Raw genomic sequence first — 522 nt, forward strand, 5'->3', positions numbered from 1 at the left:
TATATACACACATATATACACACACACGCACACACACATATATGTATATATATATATAAAACAATGTCTCCCATACTCTATCTGGAAGTGTATCTAACAATAAGATATATTTATTTATTCATTTACTGTAATTGCTCTTGGTGCCACACCCAATATGTGATCACTATTATGTTTATATTGTTTGGGGTGAAGCCAAACAGGGAGGTGGGGGGGCAGCTCGATATTACTCATAGCACTGTAGAGCAGAGGTGGGTGACTAAAATATACTAGTTGTGTTGATGGTTGATGGGAGGGTGACTGCAGTGTTGTTCTTGTTGTTAATGGTGGTAGTGGTGATGTTGGTTCAGGCAGTGGTGATGTTGGTTTAGGCAGTGGTGGTGCTGGAGGAGGTAGTGGTATTGATATATATAAGATGGTAGCAATGATGATAAGGTGATGATGGTGATGATGGTGGTGGTGGTGGTGGTGGTGGTGGTGGTGGTGGTAATTGTGGTTGTGTTGGTGGTAGTGGTTGTGGTAGTG

Source organism: Octopus bimaculoides, chromosome 4 (assembly GCF_001194135.2).
Source record: "Octopus bimaculoides isolate UCB-OBI-ISO-001 chromosome 4, ASM119413v2, whole genome shotgun sequence".
In the NCBI taxonomy this organism is placed as follows: domain Eukaryota; kingdom Metazoa; phylum Mollusca; class Cephalopoda; order Octopoda; family Octopodidae; genus Octopus; species Octopus bimaculoides.